Here is a 15,175-nt window from a genome sequence, read left to right on the forward strand (position 1 = left end):
CCCACATGTTGTGAATGAATCTTCCCACAATGCAATGAGAACCGTTGCAGTGTAGAAAGCGCCCAGCCCACCACCATCCCTGTGTGCCCATAGTGAAATGCCTTGACATTTGAAGAACGCTCCCGACACCAAAAAAATTAGTTGCACATAATATATAATTTACACCCCTTCCCTTGAAAAATATTTGATATAGTCTATAATGGTTTAGTTCAAAGGAAATTGAATGATTTGAGATACTTCTAAATGAAATACTTATGACATGTACCTCACATGTCCTCAGAGTTGCACATGTCTGCCTCAGCCACGATAACAGGCTCACTAATATCCCTTAGGCCAACGGTCTATTCTGTGTAGTAAAAGTGTTCTCATCCACGAAAATGTCACTTGCACCTAGCATGTGTGCAAAGACACATCTAGGTATGCCTATCTTGGCACCAAGGGCTCTGCCAAATTCCAAAACATTCAAAATTTTCTGCTCTGGCATGAAAATTCACATCTGCTGCATTATACTCAGTATGAAAATGGGGCCTGATGTCTAGCTCGAGTGGTGAGGATACACTGAGCAGGTGTAACGGTTAACAGTTCAAATTTTTACGTCCTAAATTTTCACTTTGATCTCTGCTTAGCAGAGAATTACACTGCTTTAAGAGTCCCGTCAGCTTTTGTCACATTCACAGCTTTTCTCCCACTGTTTCTAATCAGCCAGTCTCTCCATAGCCCATCACAAGACAGCAGCATGCTGTCCATCCAAACGAAACCCTCCCTTCTCAGTTCTCCCTCCCATTCTGCACTCTTTCCTGTCCTAATGCTCTCTCCTTCTTCTTCTTCCTACCCACACACTCATTCACTATTCATATTTTAGAGGACATTTGTGAGCATGGAAACAAGCGAGTGCATCTGCACCATTTTCGGCAAGAGGAAACCTTTATTTTATTTTCTCGCTTTGCTCTTGCCTTATCTAACAAAGCCAGATTTTGGTTTTGGTTTACCACCGCTCATCTTTTTTTAGACTGAAAGCCATGTGCCACTCACTCCTACTCTCCCTCTGCCTCTTTCTCCATCTTTTTCTCCCACCACCTCCCACTCAATCCTTTTCACCTCCTTCCTCTCCATTTTCTCATGTTTCAGCTGATGTATTAGTGTTTGCATGTGCCTTTTTGTGTATAAGGATGCTTTCCAGGGATGGGGTGCAAATGTGAGGTGCAACATGTCTGCAGTGTAAATCAACAAACTATGGGGAATATATAACAAGTCAAATACTGAAAATCTGCATCATACTTCAAAAGTATATCCAAACTCCATTATGTTCAATATAATTTCATTGAACAGGAGATCATCGCGACTTGGCTCTAAAACCACGATATCAGTTTCTGACCTGCCCACTGGGCAGTGTGGGGTCAAACACATGCTCAGAACAAACTTGTATCATGGAGCTGTAGTCTTATGATATTCCATGACTCAAACTGTGCACTATGACAAAGGTCTAATAGCTATGTAATAAAATCATTCAGATATAGGGTACATTACCAACCATTAATTAAACTCTTGGATTACATTTAAGAAACAAACATTAATCCCAAATTAATCTCCCTCAATACCCAGACGTATTTTGCAGACCCCCTACAGCAAGTGAGAATCCGTAAAATAGAAACACCCTATTTAAATACAATAGAGGAATGTTTTAATAATCTTTATGGTACATTAAAAATTCAAATAATAGTAGTGTTTTTTAAATACACATAGCAGAAGAAATGACAAAATACTATATTAAAAAAGGAACAACTAATTAAAAAAATAGGGGATGATGGCACTCTGAACTATATAGTATACACATAAACATACATACATACACACACACACTCATATATATATATATTATATACTCACCGGCCACTTTATTAGGTACACCTATCCAACTGCTCGTTAACACTTACTGTAATTTCTAATCAGCCAATCACATGGCGGCAACTCAGTGCATTTAGGCATGTAGACATGGTTTAAGACAATCTCCTGCAGTTCAAACCGAGCATCAGTATGGGGAAGAAAGGTGATTTGAGTGACTTTGAACGTGGGGCTGGTCTGAGTATTTCAGAAACTGCTGATCTACTGGGATTTTCGTGCACAACCATCTCTAGGTTTTACAGAGAATGGTCCGAAAAAGAACAAATATCCAATGAGCGGCAGTTCTGTGGGCGGAAATGCCTTGTTGATGCCAGAGGGCAGAGGAGAATGGCCAGATTGGTTCGAGCTGATAGAAAGGCAACAGTGACTCAAATAACCACCAGTTACAACTAAGGTAGGCAGAAGAGCATCTCTGAACACACAGTACGTAGAACTTTGAGGCAGATGGGCTACAGCAGCAGAAGACCACGCCGGGTGCCACTCCTCTCAGCTAAGAACAGGAAACTGAGGCTACAATTTGCACAAGCTCATCGAAATTGGACAATAGAAGATTGGAAAAACGTTGCCTGGTCTAATGAGTCTCGATTTCTGCTGCGACTTTCGGATGGTAGGGTCAGAATTTGGCGTCAACAACATGAAAGCATGGATCCATCCTGCCTTGTATCAACGGTTCAGGCTGGTGGTGGTGGTATAATGGTGTGGGGAATATTTTCTTGGCACTCTTTGGGCCCCTTGGTACCAATTGAGCATCGTTGGAACGCCACAGCCTACCTGAGTATTGGTGCTGACTATGTCCATCCCGTTATGACCACAATGTATCCAACTTCTGATGGCTACTTTCAGCAGGATAATGCGCCATGTCATAAAGCTAGAATCATCTCAGACTGGTTTCTTGAACATGGCAATGAGTTCACTGTACTCAAATGGCCTCCATAGTCACCAGATCTCAATCCAATAGAGCATCTTTGGGATGTGGTGGAACGGAAGATTCGCATCATGGATGTGCAGCCGACAATCTGCACCAACTGTGTGATGCCATCAGGTCAATATGGACCAAACTCTCTGAAGAATGCTTCCAGCGCCTTGTTGAATCTATGCCACGAAGAATTGAGGCAGTTCTGAAGGCAAAAGGGGGTCCAACCCGCATGGTGTACCTAATAAAGTGGCCGGTGAGTGTATGTATATATGAAAACACAGACAAGGCTGAAAAAGCTGTTTCTGCTCTTGTCCTCCACTTCAAAATAAACTGCTGTATTTTAAGCCAAAATAACTGTTGTGTTTGATGGAACAATATGTCTATATGCTTCCATAGCAGTTTCATGGAGCATTAAGCCCCGAACTATTTTTAATTTGTCCGTTTTACCCTGGAGATCCCTGTTTACAGACACCGCGCAACCGCTTTTTGTTTCAACCCAGCCATAAAAAGAAGGTAAGTAATTATATTTATTATTCGAAATGTCTAACATTTTTAGCTTAGAATCATTAACTGATGTCCTGAATTTGCTTTAAAAAAAACACAACTACTCTGTAAAATTATTCATTTGCATATTTTAAACTTTTAAATAAATTACATTACAATGAAAAAAATAGTGTCTGTAAATGGGTCACAGATATCTACCTCATAACTATCACTTAACTGTATTTTTCTTTTGTTACTGTCGCATTTACTGTAACCTGTTTCAAGTGACTCTCAGACTTTTTCAGAATATTTTGTGTTGTATTTGTAGATTGCCAAGTAAAGGAAAAGCTACATTTCCTCTTCCGCAATAACAGACAATAAAACAAGTTTTATTTTTAGGTACAATAAAGCATATCATCGAGCGTTCACTGACATTATTCTGTATATTCTAGACTAGAATATGTTACTCATGAATAACGCATGTCAGTTTTCAGCAAGATAAATTTGCTTTAACCTTGTGTAGAAGACTAAAAGATTAAAGTATGACTTGTAAATCTTTGGACTGACAAACTTCCCAGTAAATGCGCGATAAATCTTCCTTGCATCTTTGCCATTCTTTTAGCGAACCCTACTACGCCATTGATTTATAGAAGAGAATAATTTCACCTTCCTATTCCATGTTTAAATACTTCAATGTTGATTTGGTTGCATTATAAGCATGTCAATCTACAACATTTTAGAAAAACCAATATCAGACAACACCTGTAGTTAATCACCAGAGTCAACAGTTACAGGATCAGTCATCATAGATAAAAGGATTATGTATATAGGAGCTGCTGTGCTTTACTGTTTGTATGCATTTGTAGTGTATTGGTTAAAATAGCAATTTCATGACATCAATCATAGACATCAATGACATTTTTCATTAACAAAAAAAATACAAATGTGTCAAAAGAAACTAACCAAATACTGCTGCTTTTTGTTCTGCATCATTTTTATTCGGAGTACACATCAAAGTGCCACAATACCTGCGCTATATTGTGGTGCTAGGGGAACCAGACCCGATGCAATCTGAAAATAATTAACTTTTAGGGTCATGTTTAAAAAAAACTGATCAACAAACACTGTCATTTGAATGGAAATATGGCTTGCAATGAAAGTTAACCGAAGTATTAAATGAGCAGTGTATATTTGTGTATATATACTACGTATATGGCGGAAAGTCGGAAACCACAGACAAGACTGAAAAAGCAGTTTGTGCTCTTGCACTCCTCTTTAAAAGAAACTGCTGCATTTTAAGTCAAAACAACTGTTGTGTTTGATAGAACAATATGTCTATATGCTGCCATAGCAGATTCATGGCACATTAAGCCCCAGAACTATTTTTAATGTGCCCGCTTTACCCTGAAAACCCCCGTTTACAGACGTCGCGCAACCGCGTTTGTTTCAACCCAGCCAGAAAATGAAGGTAATTAATTATATTCATTATTCAAAATGTCTCTCATTTTTAGATTATAATCATTAATTGATGTCTAATATTTCATTTAAAAAAAAAAACAACTTTAAAAAATTATTCACTCGCATATTTTAAACTTTTAAACAAATTACGTCACAATGAAAAAAATGGCGTCTGTAAAAAAGTCACGGATATTTATCTCATAAATATCGCTATTTTATTTGTTTCTGTGGCATTTTTCCGATATCTCAGATGATAAATAATTGATCCAAACAAAGAAAAATTGGAAAAAAATGTTTAAAAAGGTAAATATATGAGAAAAAAAATCTCGACCACTCCTTGAAGTCTGCGATTTGTGCATCGCAACCCTTGTTATATTACCAAGTTTCACCCATAAAATCCCCCCAAAAATCCAGCTTTGGCCATTCACAGCTGTGTCTTGACACTCAGTGATACATGCTACATGGAGATTTTGGATCGAGACAAGGTACGTACACGAAAATATCTCGTTAAAGTCATGGCGTCTGTAATTCTGCTCTCGCGTGCTCTCGCCTCCAGATAGGGTTTTGCTGTTTAATTTTTTTTTTTTTTTTTTTTTTTTTTTATTCCCTCCTGTTGAAAATTTTTCTTCCCCTAGAAAATTGAGATGTTATGGTTTCCAATGATGTATCACACGTGCATATCGGACAATTCTGAAAGTTGGCTAAATTGGGGGTCTCAGAGCAGAACTTCAATTCACCTGAGCTGTTAAATAATGGAAACACCTACCATTTTGGTATCATAATCATAAAAGTGTTAAAGAATGGCATTTGGAACATTCTAATGAAGTTAAGCATCTCATATGGCCGGCACTATCCCCAGACCCCAACATTATTGAGCATTTATGGTCTGTTTTAGAGATTCAATTAAGACTTCGATTTCAACCGCCATTGTCCCTAAAAGAGTTAAAGGGTATTCTAACTGAAGAATGGCTTAATATTCCTTTGAAACAATGCAATATTCCTTTGAAAAAAATTCACAAGTTGCATGAATCAATACCTCGGAGAATTGAGGCTGTAATTGCCGTTAAAGGCGGACCTACACCATATTAAATTAGTTTTTGTTGATTTTTAAGATGTTTACATTTTTTTGTCCAACCACTGTATATTTTATATACACATATACAGAACATATACATACATAACACATATATATGCCATTACTTTTTTTTTTATAGATCAACAGGATGTGGAAGAGAATCGTTGCATCAAGGCAATACGAAAGAGGTAGTGACTTCTTTAAATTTGCAAAGTTTTTCCAAACAGAGAGTCTTATTTGGCAAATCACCGGAACAATGGCCAGTATCCTCAAGGTTTGAAGCCTGTACTTATAGCATTAAATAAGTGCTGTTCATTCAGACTAAAATGACATGCATATTCAATAAATCAATATACTACGCAATTAACAATTTGCTGTTTCATATGTTTATTAAAATGTCAATTCAAACAGGTCATTCTGATTATTATAGAATCTGTTTCTTCCAAAGTCAAACAATTGAAATTGCTGACAAAAGGATTCATCTCCTTTTGCTTGATTAGATGTTTGAAACAGTTCTTCTGGAGTGGTATTTGTTTGATAATAAATGTCAAGGTTATTCAATGTAAATTAGTGCTGCAATGATTAATCGATTAACTCAAATCATTCGATTTGAAAAAGCTTTGAATCCAATTTTTTCTGCCTCAAGGATTTAATTTGAGTGGCAATGTAATGGTTTGTTTTGAAAGCGTTTGCATTTAGTTTTATTGATTGGGGAGAATACAATGCCCTCTAGTGGCAACAGTGAATATGACATAACTCATCTAACATGGCTGGATCCAGTTGCGCCCTGTTGAGACCACATAAATATGTTTTTGTTTAAGCTAATACGTTTGTTTATATCATCGTTATTTAGTTGAGTGGTACATTTTGCAGTTTTTTTTAATTTTTTTTTTGTAGGAATATGTGTTTCAACTATTTGTTAAAAGCTTTGTTAAAAAAAAATAAAAAAGCATTTTATTTATTTATTTTCCCTTCAGGCATGACATACAGCATTTATATGTGTTTACAATTAATTCTACCCGAAAAGAAAAGGGCTGACGGGAGAATCTGAAGCTTATTGAAACCCGTCCCCAGTATACCATATAGGACGCAGAAAGTATTGAATATCAATTTTTGACATTCAGATTTCGTAATGATTACTTTTTTTTTTTTTTATAATAACCATCCCCTCTGATTGTTCATTTTCCCAAATGCGTCCTTCGCCTTCGAGTGTCTGTGATGTTTTAGCATTGAGCATTGTGATTTTATAGCATTTAAGCTAGCGGACTTTTGCTATGCAAGTTAGCCAACTGTTCTTTTGTTGTACTTCGATCTTTTTTTTTTTTTTTTTTTTTTTTAACCATTTGAGGCTAAGATCAGGTATTTTTAATTTATTTTTAAATGCATTTATTGCTTTTGTGAAATCAAAGTACAATCCTGTATCATTAGGAAGTATAATCCTAGCCAGCCTTTGTTTTACATTCCCTAGAATTTATTCTGCAATGCATTAAATGTTTCTTATCCAATTACTCAATTATTCGACCTAACTAATTGATAAATGAATAAATTACTTAAATAATCGATAGCCGCGGCCCTAATGTACATATTAGAGCAGGGGATAAACTTGGGAGGAAGAGGTGCTCAAACTTTTGAAATTTCGGTAAATCGGGCACCCGCATGGTTTGGGATCCGGCAGAAATATGTTGCAGTGCCTCTCCACAAGCAGAACTATGTTGCAGTGCCTCTCCACTAGCTCGAGCATGATTAATTTTTCATTAACATAGACGGGTTGTTTCAACAGTATATAAAGTGCATCATTGATTTAGTTAAGCCAAGACATGGTAGCCATATAAACTTTAGAGGACTGACATTTAGTCTTGTGTGTAAATTATTTACGTAAATGAAATCTTGTCCTGTATGAATGGCATTATTTTAACTACCATATATTGCTGTGTAAGGTACAAAATCATTCTGTAATGCCCTTCAATCTGGTAAATTTACATCTTTTAGATGTCCATTAATGTGCACTGTCCCTATTAAATAAATAAACGAATAAATAGATAAATAAATAAATAAAGTCTCTATATGCGTTCTGGGTAAAATTGTCATCCGTCTACCAACCCTGACAAAAAATTGTTGCGTGTTGGAACTTGGAACAGGTCGTTGGAAAAGGTAACATAAGTTCCTACAAACATTAAAGTGGAGTACCAAAGCGTAAAGAAAGGGGGAAAGAGAAAAATAAAATACCCCATTGGTGAAACTGAACCCATCTCATGGAGATGAACACTCTGACGTCTTTGACTACACAGGTCTCCAAATAAGAATTATAACAATAGACTGTAAATAAAACCATGGCAGAGTGCAGGTAATGTCACCCATAGCATTCAAGGGCTCCCATTGAACATTCAATAAAAGACGCCATGTTTTCCTCCACGTTTGTGAAGCCCAGATTTGCAAGTCGGTCCAGCTGCGGCTCGCGGTACTCGGCCATCCTTCCACGCAACTTTTTGGGTTGTTGAAAGCAAGGAGCGCGGTTGGCGGATGACGAACGCTTGATCTGATTGTTCGTTGAAAGCAGGGGGCGTGGTTGGCAGATGATGAAACTTGATCTGATTACTTGTGAAAGCAGTGGCAGGGGGTGCGGTTGGCGAGTACTGCAGGCCTCAGCTGGACCCTTCTCCATATTTGGGGTATTTGCGTGGAAGACACTATCTACTATCTATCTGATGATTTAGCGGGGACACACTAAGTGGCACAAATCACATTTTTACTCTTTACCAAAAATTTGTCTAACATGCCATTTCTCTAGGCGAAAACGTTCACTGGTCCAGATGATTTTGATGACTTGAAAATATAGCCCAATTTATGAATTAAGTTGTAAACTGCTAATGGTTGTTAATGCAGCAGCCTGAGGCTATCTTTTAAAGATACCTTTTTCTCTTGGTTGTACAGTGATGATGTTCAGCAGCAGCTGCTCGCTGCTCCACGTAAGAGGCAGATTATAATGCCATACAATAGACTAGTAGCTTACTATGCGGTCATTAGTTGAAATAAATTCAAGTGGGTCTCAAAATGGTGTAATCACTGTCTATGATGCTGAAATGCTTTGAATTTGTGTTGTTTTATTATTATGGGGATATGTAGCCTAGTGTTTTTGTTGTTTTCTTGGTTCATTATTCTTCAAGTCCATTTGATGAACTTTAAAATGACAAAGTTGATCTCTGTGATGCTGAAGCTTGTAAACCCTGTTATGTGTATGTTGTGAAATGATATGATGATCTTTATTATTTGGGTTTGGGAGGGCTGGTCATATTCATCGCCACGGCTCTGATTTGTTACGTCACAGTATGGTATGACAAACTAATTTATGTATGTACACGTAACATTGAAGTCTGTTTTACCCTGTCTATAGTTATAAACACTTATGAGACACAAACAATGCAAAATATAAAACACGCTAGAGATAAATAATTTTTTTTTAAAAATCATTTGTGTTCATTGCAAACACAAAGAGTAAATGAACAATCTTCCCGGTGGAAAGGTGTAACAAAGAATATATAACAAGTGTCCCTCTCATAACCCCAAAATTTCTGTGAACTGTTTAAATCAATACTAGAGCTGCCGCGACTAGTCGACGTAGTCGATGTCATTGATGATGTTAATGCGTTGACAAGCACACCATCCCTTTGACGGTTAATAAATGGTTAAATACCGACTCTGCAATGCCAAGTTTTAATACCACAGCAGCACGTCGGCCATGAATGAACACCTGAAACACCGTCACCTAGGTATATTTTGGAAGACGACAGGAGACAACAAGCTGGCAGATCATAAGTCCATATAACGACTTTTTTTTTTATTGAAGGTGCCTTTATGTGGGTTGTACAAGAGCATATTAGGGGCTCATGTCGTGCTAATGTAGCTGAAAAAGCAGCTACATACTTTACATAGCATGTTGCCGTCTCCGTTAAAATCAAGAATATTTAAAGTATGTTGTGTTTTAGAATTGGTTTTACAAATAAAGAAATCCTTACTATTTTACTTCATCAACATCAAACTGTCATCAACAGAAGAATTTAAACTAATGCTTCACTGTAGCTCGAAGCTAAGGTACATGTACGTAAAGTGCGTAGCGGTTCACAGCTACATTACCCCTACGTGATATTGCGACTTTTTTTTTCTCATCGCAATATTACGACTATAATATTGTTCTTTTATATATATATAATTTATAGGCCCCAATACCCCCTTTGTGGCGTCGTATCAACGTGCTTCATTAAGTTTTTTTTTTTTTTTTTTCACGTACTTCACTCCAGTTATACATGACATTTATTTATCTACTCTGCTGGTGCTCACTCTAACCCTGAGAACAAAATACATATATCGCAAAAAGAGAAAGTAAGAATTGTTTAAAATCCTGTTGGAAAACTGGAGTCACAGTGTTCTGAATCTTTTTACACTCCATTCTTTTGCACTAGTTAATGCCATCAGCATTTGACCTCATTGTTCATTTGAGATTTATTATTGTTATTTATGTGTTTATTTGTACTTTAATAAATAATTTAACTGTTACCAAATTGAAACATTAGTAAAAAAAAAAAAATAATTTAAAAAAGTTCATAATTTCCCCCCCTAGACTAGCAGACTAATCTTTTAAAAAAGTCTGCAGACTAATCTGGACAAAAATAATCGTTTGGGACAGCCCTAATGCCAGTGTCTTATTTGTCACATTAGCGAGGCCTTAAAAGTGAAGACAGGTGTCCTTTCTCCACACCTTGTCATTTTCAGCTCGTTTTAAAGTAATTGCTATTGTAAAGGTGACTTGCGTGTGTCCAACAAACATGTGTGTGCGGACAAGCAGTCGCGTCGCAGTCAATAAAAGCATCCTTTGGGCCTAGCGAGGTCTGTGTGGCCTAAAATAACATCCAAAAACGAGCATTTATAGGTGTGGCGTATAACTATGAAACCTCGAGGGTGCAGACAGAAATGATGCGTTTGGCCAGCGGACGCTGGTTCTCACCTGTATTTTGACTCTGCCGTGCCACGAACCACTGCATCGGTTCCGCTTCCTCGCCCATATCCCCCTGATTGGAGACAAACCTCTTCGGACTCGGTCTCCCCGACGTCGTCTGAAGGATGCGGAGGGCTAAGTCCGTACACGCCTCACCGAAAGGTTTTATGACAAGTGACCAGCTGTCATTGCAGCTGACGAATGAATGGAAGTGGAAACGTCAAATAATCGGGTCGAGTGAATCCGCAGCAGTCCTCAATCTGTGATCGAGAGCAACACGTCTTGAGCTGTGGCAGCTCCCTCACCGTGGCTCCTTTTTCATGCTCCTCCAGCCCAGTTGGGAATGGTTGTGATGAAATCCACGGAACAAGATCTTGGCATAGGATGAACCCAGCCGTGTCACGTTGTAGTCAGTGGCGTGTCTGTGCTCCCGGCCGCCGTCGGACAACTCCCGAATCCCAGCAACTGCAGCAGGCACAACAGAGGCAACATTCCACGAGAAGCGGGCCCACCCCCCGGTACATATCTACACTGAATGGCGTACGAAGAAAAACCCCCCCCTTCCGCCTTTCGCTACGCGTACCGCGTACCGCTTTTTGATTGCGCATACCTGACTCGGTTCTTAAACGGAAGGAACTCGGGAGGTATTGCGGAGAAAGGGCGCCACTGGTGGTTTGTGAATATCAAGAAGTCGGCTACTGCGCCAAAGATCACACAGCCTGGGCGAGATGATTACACGTCGAGGGCGCGCATTTCACGCCGAGGAAACATTGCAATGGGAGCATTTGTACTGATTGTATGTCATACCAAAGAGAAAACTTAAATAAAATTGATTACAAAGCAAATTCGATTTTTCCATTGTAGCACCACATTCATTGAAATGGGGGTTTATAGTGTCAAAAAGAAACCCAACCCAGAATTATCTTGGCACCTTGCTCTTCTCCGGTGCGACGTACACTGGGCGTGGATCCCTGTCAAATCAAACAATAAACACGGTTTTCTTCTAAAAAAAAAAAAAAAAAACACTCGCCTACGTGTGAGCAAGAAAAACACAATAAAACGGCATCATTTGATGATTTTTAAAAATATATTTACCAAAAATTTAAATCATCTTTCGAGGAAAAATGACTCATAGGGTGACAACATGGAACAAACACAATTTCCTAGGCTTTAAAAACAAAAACAGAACCTTAGTAACAAAATTTATGAGACATTTAATAAAAAATAAAATAAATACTGTTATCGTACGATTAATTTCCATAATGCCGACTGTATTCAATGAAAAGATGTGTTGATTAAAATGTTGCCATACCGGAGCTGATTGTGGATTGCAAACCACTTATTTTAAAATGGCATTAAATGACAAACTGAAATTCACTTCCATCAAACAAATGTTATTTAGATTTGACGTTCTTGTTAGCGCGGCAATTATTCCACACTGGTAATATAATATTTTCTGACTGTGTTGTGTGGAAGTGTTTAAAACAGTCTTATAGGATTATTTTCATTTCGTGTATTGTTTGTAAATCTGAATGACTCCTATCAACATTGATGTTGTTTTTAAATTGAATTCAGTATAAATTATATCTAGAAACCATTAAAAAAATGGATATATGGATAGGAATACATATTATGTACGGATAAACACTGGCATTTGTTTAACTGAATGAACAACTAGTGCATCCAAAAAATGTGAAACTTTTATTTTTAAAACCGGGGGGGTCCAATCAAAGACACCCCCCTCCTGCGCTCCAGATGGTACATCCCGGCCTTTCTTCCATTCTCCTCCCTCTTCCTTTCACTGACTGCGCTCCATCTCTGCGTTCAATCACTTTTTTATACTAAGGGCGTCGTGACATTCAGTGACTGCTGTGGCCCATCCGTCGTTCATTATCTTAGTAATTGCTGGAAAGCTGCAGGATAGGTAAGTGCGTCAATTTTGTCACTCACTAGACGCCAACATTTATCATGTATTTGTATTAAAATGCGTCCCATGGGCATTGATATGTGCGCTCATTTTCATGCATCTGGCCGTCTGTTGAGTGGGTTCTCTGTAACTTTCATTGATAACCTAGTAGTCAAGTACTGTACTGCATGGATTCATCACCTCCATCTTGTCCTCCATCGATAGGCCCTATGACTCATGGAGTTGGGCAGATAAGAAACGCAGTGGTCTGCATTGCATCTTAGATTTGATCATACTGGAAAAAAAATATTCGGCCAGAAATGTGTAACAGGCTCTGCTAAACTGCGTCAGTAAATCATACGACAAAGCAAGCTAGTTATCCTGGTTGCAATGATTTTGAAAAGGAGGCAGTAGTGACATGTTTTCCCCACAGGATTATTATGTCACATCTGCTTTGACCAAAATACCAACAATTTATTCAGCCTCGTGGTGCACCGACCAAGGGATAGTTCTTCAAGGTCATATATAAGGCCCTCCTGCCACAGGACTGCTAATGCTATCCAGAGATATGGAGTTCAGGGCTTTTTCATATTGCAGCGTCTCATTCAACAGATATGTGAAGTCTGAGCCCAAATTAGGGCGATTACCTACTTACTGTATGTCTGTTTTCTATTTTTTCTTTAGTGAAGCAGCACAGAGCTGACCTTATAAAGCCTTTTCCCAACTAGACCATACTTCCGTCTTACAATCCATGGAAGCCAAGGCCAAAGCTGCCCCTGTGCCCAAGGGGCCATCAAAAGCTGAGAAAAAGGAGCCAGCGGCCCCACGTAAAGCCGAACCTGCCCCTGCAACCCCAGAGCCAGAGATTCCTCCTCCCCAGGAGGGGTCGGCAGAAGGTGACGCAGGTGATGGGGCTGCGGGCAGCTGCACAGACTCTCTGGAGCACCTGAAACCATTCCTCATTGGTGGTGCTGTAATTGCAGTTGGAGCCATTTTGCTGGGAGCCTTGCTACTGGCAAGGAGAAATTAAAATCTCAATCTCAAAGAATTAACTCAATGTAAAATTGGTTCACAAATATTCATGGGTGATATTGAAAAGAGGAGGAATTTTGTTTTCTTTTTGGCTAGCAAAAAACCCAAAGCAAATGTACACAATTTTATTATGAATAAAATATGCATGATTTTTTAATTAAAAATTTAAGACACCATACAGTAGTCCTGAGCGTACAGGATGTATGTCTCTGAGGTGGCTTTAAAATCTGCTTTATATTGTTTGCTCAAAGGTTGACTAAAACACAATATTTGCATTACATTTACAAAGAGCTCCAGAAAATCTATACTCCTAAATCAGAAAGTATTATGATTCAATCATGGCAGATTCTATGATTAATTTGACTTTATCTTACATTTAAAAAAAAGCAGGTATGATAAAAATGTAGTATTGTATGATCATCTGATAAATGATTAAGAGATTTGGCATGCTGAGGTTCTCGAATGGCCTGCGCAGGAATATTTGCGTTATCGTGAATTTGCTGGATTAGTGTTGGAAGGTTAGGATGCAGAATAGGAATTATTTTTATGTTACTGTCAAATGATGTCACAAATCAATAGCCTATTATGTATAACAAAACATCTGCAAATGTTCAACATCAATATGTTCACTTCTTATCGTAAATACTTTGTTGTAGACCAGCATACCAGTCATTAGTGGTCCGATATCAAGTTCAGTTGCTGCCGTTGTATCGAGCTTCATTACACTGTGCTTTTCTCCCTATGTATTCCATCAAGAACAACCCTTGTTTTCACTACCTTATTAATAACTAAGTATACATAGGTACTGTACATTTAGAGTGCTATTGTAATGGAGGTGGATTAGTCAAGCAGTCATTTCACGTCAGCATGCACTGCAACCTTGCATGTATTCCCAACATTGAGCGCACAGAAAACAATTTGCTCTGGTTGCAAGTAAACATGTTTGCAAAACTTTCGTCATAATTAATGTTGTTCGTTTGTACATTGACACATTCTACATCCATAATACATCCTGAAAATATGCCAAAACTAGAAGTAATGTCACCTGACATTGTACAAATCAGAGTACCAAAAACATTCTTCATTTATTAACTTAATGACAGCAGCGTATGAATGCAATAATTCAGATAGGATTCCTCAGTTAGCACACGATGTTGTGCTGTAGCAAGTTATTTCACATAAATAATGACATAAAAACTAGTGATGGTCAAGTGATGTTCAATGAAATGAAAATGATGTTAGCAGTGATAGAAAGTACTGTGCGTATTTATTGGCGACTGTAACTATAATGATGGTGATGATATATTTTTTGATATATAAAAAAATCTTGGGTACTACCCTTTCCCCTAATATATACAAAGAATGTGGTTGTGATGCAACCTTTATTAAAGGCAGTGAATCAACACTAAATGG

General features: G+C 38.1%; 1 protein-coding gene and 1 long non-coding RNA gene across 4 annotated transcripts in view; one reads left to right on the top strand and one right to left on the bottom strand.

Moving 5' to 3' along the window:
• dagla (diacylglycerol lipase, alpha) overlaps window positions 1–11,504 on the bottom strand; it is a 61,525-nt gene extending 50,021 nt beyond the window's left edge. For 2 of the 3 annotated variants that reach the window (XM_057834755.1, XM_057834739.1), the window contains exon 1: window positions 10,834–11,504. The gene's annotated coding sequence lies outside the window, so the exon portion shown is untranslated. The remainder of the gene's footprint in view (window positions 1–10,833) is intronic. The other variant, XM_057834747.1, reaches the window with a different exon arrangement.
• Window positions 11,505–12,604: 1,100 nt separating this feature from the next.
• LOC130922208 (uncharacterized) lies at window positions 12,605–15,172 on the top strand. The gene is made up of 2 exons (XR_009064466.1): window positions 12,605–12,748; window positions 13,415–15,172. It is a non-coding gene; the product is annotated as an uncharacterized LOC130922208 (long non-coding RNA).
• Window positions 15,173–15,175: the final 3 nt, after the last annotated feature.

This window comes from Corythoichthys intestinalis, chromosome 1, assembly GCF_030265065.1.
Source record: "Corythoichthys intestinalis isolate RoL2023-P3 chromosome 1, ASM3026506v1, whole genome shotgun sequence".
NCBI classification, from domain to species: Eukaryota; Metazoa; Chordata; class Actinopteri; order Syngnathiformes; family Syngnathidae; genus Corythoichthys; species Corythoichthys intestinalis.